The 15,441-nt window shown below is 44.6% G+C and overlaps 1 pseudogene; it reads left to right on the top strand.

The window, feature by feature from the left end:
- LOC115309480 overlaps positions 1-15,093 on the top strand; it is a 60,083-nt pseudogene extending 44,990 nt beyond the window's left edge.
- The last annotated feature ends 348 nt before the right edge of the window (positions 15,094-15,441 follow it).

The following is a 15,441-nucleotide window of genomic DNA, read 5'->3' as shown; positions in this document are numbered from 1 at the left end:
CGTATGTTTTAAACAAGAACATAAATGTTGATGAACATGCAGCGGTCCTTATGTTTCAGTTTAGGAAGCTCCATATCTGCAATGTCGTGTGGCCGTTGATTTCAGGAGCGAGAGCTTCAGCTCAAAAAGCAACTCCCGCCGCGCCAAAACATAGTTTCGTATCACAGCGTCACGTCATGGCTGGTACCCAGCACGCTAGCGTCGCAGCACACACACACACCAACACCTATCGTTAAAAAAAAAAAGACGCGAGTCGAGACTAACGCTTACGAGACGACGAGAGCGTGAAAGAAGAGACGGCATGGCGGAAAAAAACATCCAAAAAACCATGGACGATTGATGCAGGGTATTTTGTGTCGGGCGGCCGTTTGCGCCGCCTAGCTAATGCATGCTCAGTTACGGTACTTAGTTTAGTTTCGGTTTTGAAAGACGACCAAAATTGGCCCTTTGGCACAGGCTTGGCGCAGATTACCCATATTTTGACAAAATGTAGCAGGGTTAGCCCCTTGGCGCAGTTTGGCGCAATTGGCGCAGCCATCACATCACTGATATAGGCGGGCAATAGCTCGCCTCGAAAATACTTGCTTGGACAAACTCGTGTTCCTGATTGGCAGCCATTTGCTGCGAAGAATACCTGCACAAATCCTAAAGAACCCACTCTTAGTCTAATACAGATGCTTTGGCCGGACAGAGACACAAAAGCCTGACACAAGACCACTATAAAGACAGGAAATAGATTGTCTGTGAGGAATAAAACACACAACTCAGATAAGCATCAATCGCTCACCTTGAAAACACTTGCGATGAGCGGCAAAGAGCAAACTTCTGGCCTTGATTGGCTGGTGCTTGCCACCAGCCAATCAAGCTGAGAAAGAACCCGGTCTTAATTAAACTTGGGTGTTTTTGCAGAAGGGAGACGAAAAATACTAAAGCAAGACCACTACCCATAGGAAATGGCATCCAAGGGGAATGAAACACTAAACGCACTGTGTTAGTGTTGACTGTCTTTTCCTTCGAGTCACCCGTGTTCTCAGGCGAGCCCCTGGGCTCGGTCCTTGGGCCTCTTTTGTTTTTAATTTTTATTAACGATTTAAAGATACACCACCCCAATGTACAAAGCCAATTTTTTGCTGACAATTGTGTTTTATTTGCTAAGGTAAACAACCCGTCTGATCAAGAAGAATTAAATTAATGTTTATCTTTGGTTCATGCATTGTGCATAAAATGGAATATGGTTTTGAACTGTAAAAAGTGTGTTCAAATGGCCATGACGCGGAAGAACAACCCTTTGTTTTTTTACATATTCTATCAAATGAGTACCACTCGATACTGTTAACCAATATCAATACCTCGGAGCTTTAATTACCTCTGATTTGTCATGGAGTGCACATATTGAGTTTATAGCTCGTAAAGCAATGCGGAAGCTCTGGTTTTTAAGACGAAATATTAACCTGTGTTCACCTGAAACTAAACTGACTGCTTATAAAACCATCATAAGACCAATGCTAGAATATGCATGTATTGTATGGGACCCTCATACAAAGCTGTCAATCGATATGTTAGAGACTGTGCAAAAAAACAAACATTGCAGTTTGTGTACAACCATTATTGTTTTATGTCATCCGGTTCAGATTTGTACCCAAGATCGTGATAGAGTGATTTAGCAACCTCGAAAAAAACAGGACGGCTGAAGTTTCTTTATAATATTATACAGGGTGATTTGCGACTGCGTCTCTGTGATTACACTTCATTTAACGAAACAAGGCCCATGAGAGTCAAACACCAATTAACACTTGTCGAACCATTGTGTGGAACCACTTTGTTCAACGCATTTTTTTTCCCTAGAATCAGGTGTGAGTGGAATAAGCTTCATGAAAGTGTTGTAAATTTGAAATCATTAGATACTTTTAGTGAAGCACTAATCTCGCACTTTGTTGAGTAGTGGCTCTGTCTGTTGGTTTGTTTGTACTACTTCCGCTTGTTTTTGAATATTGTTTTTGTACACCTCCTGCCTGGCCGTTCCACAGATTGCTGGCAGTATCACCAAATAAATAAAATATAGGCAGGCAATAGCTCACCTTGAAAACACTTGCTCTTGGTGGCCGAGAACAAACTCGTGTTCCTGATTGGCAGCCATCTGCTGCGAAGAATATCTGCACATATGCTAAAGAAACCTGTCTTAGTCTAACACAGATGCTTTGGTCGGACAGAGACACAAAAGTCTGATACAAACCACAAAGAGCAGGAAATAGTGTCTGCGAGAGATAGAAACAGACCCAAGTGGAGAGGTTCGTTCTGTTTCACCTTAGTTAAATAGTGTAGCTCATTTTGCTAAAACAATGCATATTTGCTAAAATATCAATAATATATATTTTGCCCCATTTAGCAGAGTTTAATGCACACCAGAATAAGCCTGCACACCAGAATAAGCCAGACTTAGTTTTTTTTTTTTTTCTTTTGATGAACGACAACAGAATCCTAAACGGGTGATGAAACGAAATATAAGCCTACCAAGCCAGGCTAGTTTGCCACAAGGCAAGCACAGTGCCTCGGCCGACTAATGAGGTTCTATTCTCGCTCACTTGCCATATTTGGTGGGAATAGTAAAGCAAATGAAAAAAAGGCTATCTCTCTTGGAGCCGACAGCTGCAAACGAAATTCCATATACCTCGATAAACGACCTAAAAATAAAATTGGGTGGTCGCCAAGCGGTTAATGGTGTCAAATTTCAATTTCACAGACTGTGTAGTTCTGGTTGAAGTCTTCCTGGTGTATATTTTTATCCTTATCAATTATATTTAAATTGTTTTTGTTTTTTTTATTTTTGAGGCACTCGCACATAATTTATACGCTAATTCACCTTTAGAAGCGTTTTAAGAATACTCCACGGCTTCCTAGTGCTTGTAATAAATTCTCAATAAGAGCGGCTTTCAATTTTTTTTCTTGCTCTCGCTCTTGCTTGCTTCCTCACCCTTAAAATGCTGACTTCTCGACACAAAAGTAATAAAAAATGTGCTTCAAATGTGATGAAGATGAGCATTCCCAAGTTGTACCCCTGCTTCATGCCCTGACCATGCCAACATACCATAGCTGAGTGCAGCGACGAATGGTCCCAGGTGCTGTCACCCGACCGTATATAGCCTTACGGTGTGGCGCGACTCATGCAGCCCCTATGCTTGATGATGGAGCCAGTGTGCGAGGCGCGACCTGTTAGAGCTGTGCAAGTCACAGCTTTACAGCCTGCAAAGGGTGGGAAGATGCCCCTCCCTTTGCAGAGCTTGCAATAGCTTAGCAAGAAGCTATTGCAAGCACTAGGGAGCCACAGTGTGTGAATAAAAGCACTTCTGAATGTGAATTAGTGTTTAAATTATGCGTCTATACGTTAAAACTTAAAAAAAAGTATTATTTGTAAATAAAATATATATATATATATATATATATATATATATATATATATATATATATATATATATACTGTATACTAAAAAAAAAAGGCAAAAAGAAATTAAACGTCTCCAGGTGGGTTTGAACCCAGAGCTCCACTGCCCTTGATTTCAGTTCCCTAAGGCCCGCTTCAGATGGGGCAACTTTTCTAGCAATTTTGAGGTTGCTGCCGGGTAGTTCCCTAGGTTTTCCCAGATCAGCACGAATTTCTGAGATCAGGTTCGGCTTAAAACAGACAAGCAACTCGAACAAACTGGAGAAGTTGAAGCGGCAGCAGCCAATCAGGGACGCAATATTTTCACGTGACACCCCTGTGGTGGTGAGGATGACAGCTGAAGACTTGGTCCTGGTTCGAAATGGATCGTTTTTGGAAATAAACTTTTTCAGAAACATGAGTGAGTATTCTCAACGCCACTCAAAGATATAAAAACACGTTTTTAGCACGTAGTTGTGTGTCTATATAGTGCAAAAAAAAATCAAATTTCATGATGATGATGGCAAGTCGTAGCAATTCGGTTGCAGCGTCTGAACGCAGGCGGTCCGTGTTTCTGGTGTTGCGACGTTAAGTTGCTGGGGGAAATTGTCCCGTCTGAAGTGGGCCTTAGGCTTGCTTCCACCGATCACGCTCAGCGAGCAAGTCTGCTTTAACCGTTCACACCTCAAGGCAAGCTGGACAGCTACAAGCCACCTAAATCTCTACCGCCGCATCCCCGGCCAGGTCGTGACGCGACATAATTTATTAAAAGTCTTGCTGTCACTGCCACGACCGACCAGAGGGAAGTCGAGAAAGGATCATAGCTTTCTTCGTAGCTTTCTTGGAACGACCCCCCTCAAGGGAGAGTCGTCCCTCCGCCCTTCGTCGATTGTTGGACTGACGCGAAGCAACTAGCCGTCTTGGTCCAGCAGTTACAAATCATAGTGCTCATTAACTCGCCTGCCAGCGTTCCCGGTGCCAACCGCGATTTCCGCCAGTTTACCCGACACCCGCTGACACTCTGGTCTGCTAGTGTTCCCGGTGTCATCTGCCATTTCCGCAATCTTTCCAACACCCACTGTCAAAAACCCATCTGCACTCCAGGCCTCGAAAAGCGCTTACTTGCCTACCGCATCACCCCAAGCCTAAATCCTAAATCTGCAATGAGTCCTGGCTGTTTCTCCTCCTGCCACTCGTTATCCTGCCTTCCAGCGAACATGTCGTGACTCTCCTCTGCCTCTGAAGACGACTTTCTTACATCTTAACCGCGCTCCCCGTCTCCTGCCAACCACTATTCTGGGGTACCCGAGAAAGCGTGTCTGCAACCTCGTTCTTTGAGCCCTTTAGGTACTTGATTCGAGAAGACACCTGCTGAGCTCTGCCGTGAGACAAGTCGCCAAAATTCCAACATATTTGTCTCAACCGGCATTGTTAGCGTTAGTGAACAACCCGCTCAACGAATCCGTGAGACTCCCTTTGGACGACTAGAAGCAGAGGCATGCCGAACGAGCCCCACGTTGGATGTGCCAGTTTAATGTTGGTTTCTTTATGGAGTTTGCTTAGCCACTAATAATCCCCGCCCAATCGGTATGCGCTCCGCCCGTCACCCAGGGAGTGACATACAGCAACGAGAAGACAGCGAATAAGTTGACTACCTCACGGTTGCCCGTCGTTCGGAGCCGGCAGTCCAGGCACGCCGACCCTTGTTGTCGCCCGTCGATCAGGGCTCACAGTCGGAGTCAGTGTCCAGGCCTGCGGATCGTCCTTTCCATGCCAGCGCTGCGTAGGCTGGCTGTCCCGGGCTATCACTGCCCGAGTCTCGCTGCGGAACTACCCCGGGATCGTCGTGGCCTAGGCTAGATGGCCAGGACTCGCCGTTTCTGCCGGTCCGGACTTCGAACCTCGCTGGTGGACCGCACCGGGGTTCGGCATGGGCCAGGCCAGGCAGCCCGGCTCCGATGTTCCTGCCCAGCTCCAGCCTCGTTCAGCACGCACTGTCTCGCGCCAGCTCGTGACTTCTTTCTCCGCCGACCGCCTGTCACGTGCCCTCTGCGTCGTCTTTCACCCTTGGCTCCCACAAAGTTAAGGAAGGGGAATGTACCATTATGTTCAGTGAAGTTCGGTGAGAAGACCCGGGACTCGAGCAGGAATGCCGCTATCCTTGGTGTGACCCTGAGACTCTCTTGCTGCCTTTGCTGGGGTTTATCTAACTAAAGTACCTGTCTGAAAAGTAGAAGAAACATATGTGCATAACGCTCATTATTCACAAGAAAATTTGTCAACATCCAAAATGACCCATGGAGAAAATTATGCGAGGAATTTGTCGGCCACGTTGGCCGAGTTACTTCTCGTGGCCAATGTTTCATTGCAACTTTAATTGTAGTAAACAGTCATAGGGGTATATTACAAAGTTCCAATTTGGTTTTGTACAAACCTACAACACACAAAACAGCACTCTAATACAGTATGTAGAGGTACCTCTAAACAAATTCCAGGGTTTCATGGAGCCTCCTTGAGATAACTGATGTTGAACATAAAATATGTGCACCAAGGAGTGAGCAAACAGTGACTTCCAATTAGTCTTAAGCACCAGCGACATGTCGACAAGACGTGCAATGTGTAGAATGTCGTCTAGAGGTGTGCAGCCAAGATGAAAGGGCGAGATATAACGATATCAGAATAAGATCACACCAAAAAGGTTCCGTTACAATCTAGGCACAGTAATGAGTCAACCGTCGTACAGCCGCGATTCACTTTGCGCTAAGGTGAAACATGGGCAACAAAATTAAAAAAAACGCGTTTTTTTTTTTTGTTTGTTTTTTTTGTACATCATTTGCTCTGCGCCGTTGATAGAAGGACAGTTGGGCGGCGTCACAAAGTCACTCGCTAGCGCTTTTTCAAATTCGTTCATCGGCAGTCATAGTCTACCCGGGAGGAGAAAAGTACGAGCTCAGAGCCGAGCCGCCGAGCGTCGATCGCAACTTCCTTAAAGAGAAGCTCCGGTAACACTTCGGCGACTCGTCAGCTTCAAACAACGCCTCTTCGAACGAGCCTGACGCGCCCGGGAATCCAATGCGCCGAACGGGCGCGGCAGAAAGCACGCCGGAAGGAAGGGGGCTGGAGGCTGAGTATCCGAAAGAGACGCGGCGCTGGTTTCTACGTCTATTTCGCACATGAGATAACAAACTGGCAAAGCTAGCCGAGTGTGAACAGTGACTGACGTTACATTGGAGCACACGCGGTCGAAATGAAGCCTGCAACAGAGCACAGCTAGAGGCTTTCAAGAGGGAACACAGGCGTTCAAAAAGGCCGCGATTTAAAAACTTCACGTCTCCTTTTAGTCCTTCGGTGTTTACTTTGATCCGCGTACACAAAAGCACTCAATGCTGCAAGTAATAGAGTTGTGTATACGTACCTTTCGAAGCAATTGAAAGTGTGTAGGTTTCGCTCGATACCCACGAGCACAGAGTGCGACGAACGCCAATCACGCCGGCTGCCCAGGCTGGCCGGGTGGCCGGGTCGCGCCGTGGTCCCGTGGTCGCGCAACCGACGCCCGCGCCCTGCGCACTGCGCATGCTCGGCTTGGCGGCTCGGCAGCACGCCGGCATCGCGCCGGGTCAGCCGGGCTCGCTCCCTTCTAAGTTCGAACAGTTCGAACAGTTCGAAGTCCAAACTGCTTCCAGAGCAGCAGCTTGCGCGCGCGCGAGCGGGTTGGCGATGGAAACTATCTTCTCGAAAAACGAGGCTGTAACGTATCGTTTGATGGCGCAAATGCACGTATTTTTCACGTCGTTTTTGGACAGTGTGTGAATCTCGCGAAACAGGCGACGAAAAGTGGTGGGTGAAATGTGCTCGCATGTCGTCGTGGATCTTGTGTACCACGTAGGATCACCCAGAAAGGTGGGTCAATATCGATAAATGTGCGCGTAAGAAGCAACTACATGCACGTGACCTGTCAAACCTATTCACCCTCATTATTTTATCGTGCGAACCGACATTGTCACGTATCGCGTTCGATTTCGGTCGCAACACCAGTAACTTCGAATAGTATATCTTGTGATGATGTATTTCTCACCGTCGGTAACTTCGTATTGATATCGTATTCGATGTGGTGGTTGTGTCCCAACACCGATAGTTTCTTGTTGTATTGCGATGTTGTGTTGCAACATCGAATTGTATCCCGGTACGTTGGGTTTATCGTTTGGCGATCAACTTTTGTTGCATTACAACTGCAATAAACATTTGTTGGAAAACGATCACTCCAATGAGCACGTCGTTATTGGGCTTTCTCATTAAAAGGTAGGTCGCGGCGGGTGTTCCGGCTAGTTATTCTGAATTTTTTGGTGGTTGTCTAGTCTCAAGCGCGCTAGGCTGTGTGTACTGTGTGCCGCACTAACAGCTGTACATACTTGCACTGTCGATCAATGTTAATGTGTTCGCAACGCAGAACGTTTACGTTATGTGTGTATCCACACCCCATATATTTCTCGCGTATTGCCGTGTGGATATGCCAGCGTAATTCATCTTGGTAACTTGGTACCCGCGTTCTGAGATATATGCACGCGATATCATATTGTATTCTCCTTTGGTCCCATGATCGACGACCAATATTTGTATATCGTGTGGCCGTACAGTATGTCCATGTCGGTCACCAATATGCACGCGATGTCGTATTCTATTCCAATAACCGTGTAGTACATCGGGGTAGTGTGCTCCGATATCGTGTTGTATACCACTAACCGCAAGTTATATCGGGATATTGTGCCCCAATATCCTGTTGTATACCAATAACCGCATACTATATAGGGATATTGTGGTCCGATATATATTCCCATCGTGCGTATTGGGTTAATCGGATAACAATAAGCTTTTATTGGTCTCCATCATCTTCATTGGAATACAATATTTCCAATAAGCCGAGTTCATATTGGCCTTTTTCAATAGGGTAGGGGATCCTGCCAGAGCTTCCTTTACTATGGGAGCGCTAATCTCGGCTTTAAGGTGGTGCAAAACCGACAGCACACCACGCCCAGACGGCATTACCTATGTTCTCCTTAGGAATTTGCCAGACGAACATTCAGAGGAGCTCCTAACAAAAATCAATCAAATCTGAACCAGAGGTCACGTTCTAGAGGAGTGGAAGACGTCCTGGCTCATCCCGATCTTTAAACCAGGCAAGCCCACAACAACGATTGCTAACGTGAGACCCATTTTGCTCACCTTGAATGTATGCAAGCTCAGAGAAAGAATGGCATTATACAGAATTCAGCACATTCTAGAGAACAATGACACATTCCACTACACGCAGACAGGCTTCCGAAGACACCTAGGGACTGAGGATAGTCTTTTGATGATCTATACAAATGTGCTGAAAACACCCTCCGAGGTTGATCTACGCATCCTTGTAGCAGTGGCCGTCAAAAAAGCGTTTGACTCCGGACCACACAAGTCAATCATCGACAGCGCAGTCGCCCATGGTGTCCACAGAGCACCACTCAACTTCATCAACTCCTTCTTGGAGGGAGTGAAATCTACAGTCAAAGTTGAAACACGTCAAGTCCAGAAACACCTAATGGGGTCGGAGTCCCTCAAGGTGCAGTCCTTTCACCTACGCTGTTCAACCTAGTCATGGCCGACCTTTTGCCTCGCCTGGCCCGAATCCAAGACCTCTGCTTTACTATCTATGCAGATGATATCACAACCTCGAACCAAGGCGGAGCGGTTGGAAGACAAGAAGAGGTGTTGCAGCAGGCACTAGACACCATCATAGAGTTTCTGGATTTTGTAGGCATGTCTGCAGCACCAAATAAGACCTCATACATAGTGGTGGGCAACCGACGCAGTGAATATCAGACAGAAACACAGAACATACCCTTGACCATGAAGAGAGTTGAGATACAGAGCGTTGAAAGTTTGAGGATTCGCGGACTATTCCTTGATCAAGATGGAAAGCCCCATACCTGGATAGAGAGGGTAACGAAAACCTGGAAGAGCACGCTGCACTTGATCAGAAGAGTGGCCACGAAGAAATGGGTAGTCACAGAAAGGGAAACACATACCCTAGCCCTGGCGCTTGTGACTTCGAAAGTGCTCTATGCACACAATTATGATAGACTTACACAAACACAACGGCTGAAACTTGAAAGGCTCAACAGGGAAGCTATGAGACGAATTACCGGACTTCCACGGTTTGCGAAAATAGAAGACCTGCAAATACACTCTAAGCTGAATATTCTCAAGGAGTGGGCAGACACAATCAAGGGCGCGCAACTGGACCGACTCAAAATCACAGAAGCGGGAAGAGCCATACTGCGACATATTGGTTACGAAACGAATCACCTTCCGACGCTCCCAAACCGAGGTCTCAAAGATACAACCATGCACCTTACTTGATTTGCCCCGCTGGCTCGCAACATGGGGAAGGACCACGATAAGCCACGGTTCCAAAGAGTTATGGACCACATCGACTTTGTTCGAGAGTACAGCAGAGCTTTCACCAACCTGTAAGTATACTCAGATGCTGCGCTGCGAGGAGACGGACAAGGAGCCATTGGATGGTTCATGTTAAACTCGCAGTCGGCATGTAGCCGAGCACTCAAGGGTGAATGTAGCATCAAGAAAACCGAGCTAGAGGCTATACTGGCAGGAGCCAAACAAGCGGGCACACACTGCAACAATAAAGAAGCCCCCTACAAAGACGTGTGGGTATTTACTGCCAGTAGGGAAGCACACGCAGAACGCGATAACGTTGACACCTATAGCAACACCGTCCGACAGCTGCGAGAATTAGGCCAACAAATAGCAGATGAAGAACGCGTCCTTCGATTGGGATGGGTGCCGGGACACTCCGGCATATATGGCAACGAAGAGGCCGACAATGCTGCCAGAACGGCGCTTGAAGCTGCGCCAGCAATACCAGACCTGGATCAACCGGAAGAAAGCCGAGGAGAAAATGATGTCCTCCCCTTCGACCCCGACAAGCTCCTGTCCCTGGGAAGGACGAGGAGGCGCAACACACTGACAGACCTGGTCCCTCAAGATCCGGACCGCGAACTACTCCGAATACAGCCGGAGCGACCGCGTTTCCTGCGCCGGATCCGCACCCACGCGGCAGTAACGCCTGCTCTGCAGGCTAAGCTGGACGGAGCCAGGCGAGTCCGACAATTCGATGACCCCGGGACGGTTATCACCTGTGACTGCACTCGACGCGAGAGCAAGAGTCCAGCAACTATACTACATCTTCTCTGGGAGTGCAGAGCCACTGTACGCTCAAGGCGAGCCACCATCTACGAACTCTTCGCTTGCCGTAGGCCCAAAACGTTCGGACCGTTGACGCGACCAGGGTTCGATATACAGAGCAGAAAGATCGTGCTGGACTCTCTGCTAAGGTTTATTCGAGAAGCCGGTATGCGGCATTATTTTTAAACATTTCATCCTCATCGTATTCCCCATCTCTCACCCCTCAACTTCCCCACAAATGACGAAACGTCAAGGTTGTGTAAAAAGCATTAATATACGTCCTAAACAAAAGAATTGTATATAATATTAAAATGAAATATTTATACTGATAAGAATGATTTTTTTTCGAAGTATATTGAAAGGGATATATAGAGGTAAATCCCAATTAGAATTTTTCTTGTTCATCATCGAAAACTTCTAGATCGTTGCGCTTCTCGAAAAATACTGCAAGTGCAGCATTTCACGGCCTACCTAGAAACAATTTGATTAACGTATTTTAGACGTTACGGTTTAATATTGATGCGGATCTTTAAGCCAAAGGACCTGCTCCCCGTCATGAAAGAACTCCAATAACCAGCAACCACGAATTTTTCGCGTGCATGATGTGAGCTCAAGAACCAAGCCTTTTCTTTCATGGCATGCGTACTGTATATTTACTTCTCTTCTACGAGGAAGCCGAGGTGGTACCTCCGCGCTTTGGCTGCGGGAAGCAGGTTTGCTGGCGCAAAGATACGTTCTTATAAAAAAAAAATCCTTTAAAAATGCCTCTTAACTACATAGCTCTCGGAGAGATGTAAGAAGCCGAGTGTGCATTATATTATTGTAAGTTATGCCAATGCGACAGTTTTCGATGACGCCAGGAATTACGTTTTTACAGTGACTTTATACTGAGCATTCGAAATGTAATTGCTGAAAAAAATCCAACACACCAAATTACACCAAACGTTAGTATGTATATTGCGTAGGCAACCTGACACAGAGTTATTAATATGTAATGAACCTTTTTTTTCTGCGATGGATGTTTTTAAAAGCGGCGTTCATTGTTCCAGTTGCAGAGGATTTGCTAAACGGTTTCAATTAAACTTTCCGGAACACGTGGAAATATATCCTGTGAAGTAGTAATTACGGGCTTAACATCTTGTTTTTGTTTTGTCTGATGATATTTTAATGATTTAGCATGTGAATCTATGAAAAGTAAACAAATAAAAACTGTTTTCGCGTTATGTAAGAAGCGGAGTAGGGCCATTCTTTCTTCATCCATGACTTAAACCAACACGCTCTTCTACTAAGCGGAATAGGGCATCCCAATACATTTGCGGACTTTTAGGTCTTCATGAATTAATCGCCTCAACACAGCCTCGCGACTTTGACCGATTGGCCAAAGTGGAGTTTTTCAGCTTATGGTATATTTTTTTTGGAATCACCATAATTCTCCCTTTTACAGGCTAATGTGCTGTACACTGCGCTGCAAAACCCAAGGCCTCATTTTATTGTTGTAGGCATTGAAAAATTAAAGGTACGTAATTTATTGTTATCATATTTACCGACCACTTGACATACTTATTTTAAATGCCTTTTATTGTGTTTCAGAGTGAAGTGCACTTAAAAATAACTCCTAGCAGACAGTTGGAGGTTTGCGACACTGTATACTCCCTTAATGATTTGTCGATGAATCATGGCGGCGTGATGCTCAGGATGTCGTGGTATTCGTCTCTGGGTAAGAAAATAAAACACAAATGGATTACGTCAGCAGTATTAATATTACTCTCCTGGCAAGTATTAAGCTAACTTTCAACTTCCATGTCTCAAGAACAAGTATAAACGTCTTATTTTTGCCAGTGTCTTTAAACTACAGATGTAGGAAATTGGAGATTTGAGAAAATCTGAGGCTCGCGGTACCTTAACAAATAATGTGGGTTTATTTTGTGCGACAAAGTTTCTTCACAAATATAATAGCGACAGTCATACACAATGCCATTTCTGATGTCGGGTTTTGGCTGAGCAAATTGACTCTGCATTTAAATAAAACTAGCTTTCTCTGTATATGTTCCGTTTCTTATCTTCACCAGCCATTTCTAGATATTGACGTAACCCCTAGCGGATATCTTATCATAAGGATTGTCTTGTTTCTCTGCTTTATCACGCAATACAGGTAACAACATGTTCTTAAACTTTTGCAGCATCATATCCAAGCAGTTTTCTAGAATTGTGAGAGGTGGTACTTTTTTGGGGGGCCGAAGTGTGGGACTTGATTTTCCCCACAACATTGAAATGCTATTTTTAAATCTACGGAAGCAATACTGTCTCGCATTATTTACGACCATGAAATGGCGTATGAATAAGTATAACAATAATCCTGTTCTTACGCCGTGGAAAGAAAGAAGAACGTGGAAGGATAATTTCTTCAGTCTGCGAGATATATAAAAATACATTCTAATGCGCATATCGTACGAGACGTATGTTCCTCTAGATTTAGAATGATCGCTTGTACGGTAATATTGAAGAAAAATAAGTTCGTGCATATGTTTATACCGGTTTCGGTTCCCCGAGAAATCGCAATAGGCGCACGTTCTCTCAATATAGGGGTGGTTATCTTGTCATCCGATTTCAGAACGCACAAAATACAAAACTCCAAGCGGGTGCTCAATACATGGTGCACGTTTTGTTTTTTTCCGACTTCACTCATTGAGTGCAACATAATATTCTATAATTTTCAGGGCTTAGCCCTTTCTGCATACTTTATTTACCACAGAAAATTGTGGTCTGGATTACGAAAATATGCGAAGAATAGAAATATAATTTTCGACGGAAGAAATGACGTGTTCAAACGTTTTTATGAGGCTTAAAAACACACCGACATAATAAAAATGTATATAAATTTACAAGGAACCAGGTGCTTTACAACGTCGTGCATTGCAAAACGTATACCAAAAAACCCTCGGAAATAATTTAATATGTCCAGTGTAGGCGTGCTTCACTTCGACATTGTGAGACAATACATTCACCTGTCCTTTTTTGTTTAGTAAAACTTTTAGTAGTGGAACAATTTAGAGAAAGGAGGGCACCAGCACCAGTCAGTTACTACCTTGGCGGTGGTGGGATAAACCAAATTAACACAATTATTAGAGGCAGTCAAATTCTGTGACAGCAAGCAGGATAACCAAGCAGGCTTGGTTAAAAACTTCGGCCCTTCTTCAGTTTATCCACCATTGTTATACGAGAACTCCACCAATTTGTTAAAGCACTCTGCGAGCTAAACCTAATCACTCTGTTGTTCAATCATCCTCTCACTTTATCGCTAATTGTTTTCCTGAACCTTCGTGTGCCTCATAATGCTATCAATTTACCAATTTACACGGTTAAATTTTTTTCTTCTAAGAAACGTTTTCACTCGAAACTCGAACTGACACCAACGCTAAGCGAATGCTCAGTGTTCGGGTAGTGGAACTTCTTCATTACTGATTACAAAATCTTTTTATGCCTGAAATAAATGCTGCCACAACTAAGTTGGCCACTCGCTTAGCAGCACAGATGTACGCGACATGCTCTGCTGTATAGTGACTAATCGACGTGCAATGGGCCAAAAATAAACGTTTGAGAATGCGCAGGTTATTTTTGGCCGTGACCTAAACGTAACTTTATGTTCTTCAAAAGGCCCGGTTAAAACTGCAGGTGTTCACGAGTGCGAATATCGATGCATGATTGATATTACCTTTTTCCTTTAGAAAATTAGCAATCAACTCTAATATTTACCGGACACGTATGATTATTATTTCAGAGCGTGCTGCATTTCTGGTTTCTAAAAATGCGTATGACTAACCCACTCTCTTTCATTTTTTCTCACCAGTCTGCCATTTAGTACGCCGAACAAGCCATCAATAGGTACGTTGGATCCTGCCAATTTGTATTTAAAAGAAAAACAATGGCTGTGTTTTTTGTTTAGCACAGCCGCCCGGACGGTGAGATGTCCAGACTTGAAGTCCTGAATTCGCCATTAAATTTGACTTGCGGCGGTTTTGTAAAACTCTGATACATTCGATCAAGTAAGGTTCATTCGTTTGCATAATTTGTATGTTGTATATATATATATATTTTTTTTTTCTAGTTCATGTGCCAAAGACAGTACCGTGTTTAACTTCATATATAAGTTAATAAGCATGAGTATTAGCCACTCCTTTCTTAGATTTGGATGCCATATCATCCCCGCGACGCATCCTTGAGCTCACCCGGCCTTTACACGAAGTTGACTTCCGCGATTCTGAAAACATCGAACATCTATACTGAAAGCACAGTATTTGATATAAAAAAAATTATTTTCAGGATGCACTATCATCTGTGGTATGTGCACGAACGAAAGAGTAACCGTTCAATCGGTTAAGTAATTAAGCGATGAAAAATCTGCACTACTTATAGCCCATGAATTGGGTCACCAGTAAGTACTTCCTTCTGAATGTCTCACCTTAACCCTACCAAATAACATTTTGCCTTTGAAGTCGCTTAAATTACCCGTTACGTTGTTGGCATAATAATGTCATATACGCTGTATATGACATGTATATATTAACACAAGACAAGAAAGAGAACAGCAAAACTTTTACGTTATTAACTCGGTATCAAACCGGGTTCTATTCCTGTTTTGTTTAGTGCCCGGTTCAATAGATTGTATTTTGTTCCCGTTTCGTTTCCCCGGAGTCAGGCATGCGAATCATCGGTTGGGTTACAGTTTCCATTATCTGCCAACTGGTTCAAACACGGTCATATTTATGCCTTAGACTCGTGCCGCC

Source organism: Ixodes scapularis, unplaced genomic scaffold (assembly GCF_016920785.2).
Source record: "Ixodes scapularis isolate PalLabHiFi unplaced genomic scaffold, ASM1692078v2 PGA_scaffold3__209_contigs__length_174095766, whole genome shotgun sequence".
In the NCBI taxonomy this organism is placed as follows: Eukaryota; Metazoa; Arthropoda; class Arachnida; order Ixodida; family Ixodidae; genus Ixodes; species Ixodes scapularis.
This window is presented reverse-complemented; position numbering and strand designations above follow the sequence as displayed.